Consider the following 300-nt stretch of genomic DNA (forward strand, 5'->3'; position numbering starts at 1 on the left):
GGCCCGCTGAGCCTGTGCTGACCCATAATGCCCTTTGTAAGTGTGTTGTGGAGTACAGGTCAGTGAGGGAGATGGGTGAAGACACTGAGCTGGGTCAGTAATCCCTTCAGTTTGTGGGTTGTGACTGGGTGTCAGGTTCGCAGCTGGTGATGAACTGAGGGGATCAACGTTGCTGTTCAGAGAAAGGACCCAATTGGACTCGACTGGAATCCCGATCCCAGGGCCTTCACAAACTCAACGTTCCTCCCAGAAATCTCCCTTTGGTCTCCAATGGGATTGGCCGATGGCATTGTTTGAATT

Source organism: Chiloscyllium punctatum, chromosome 4 (assembly GCF_047496795.1).
Source record: "Chiloscyllium punctatum isolate Juve2018m chromosome 4, sChiPun1.3, whole genome shotgun sequence".
Classification (NCBI taxonomy): Eukaryota; Metazoa; Chordata; class Chondrichthyes; order Orectolobiformes; family Hemiscylliidae; genus Chiloscyllium; species Chiloscyllium punctatum.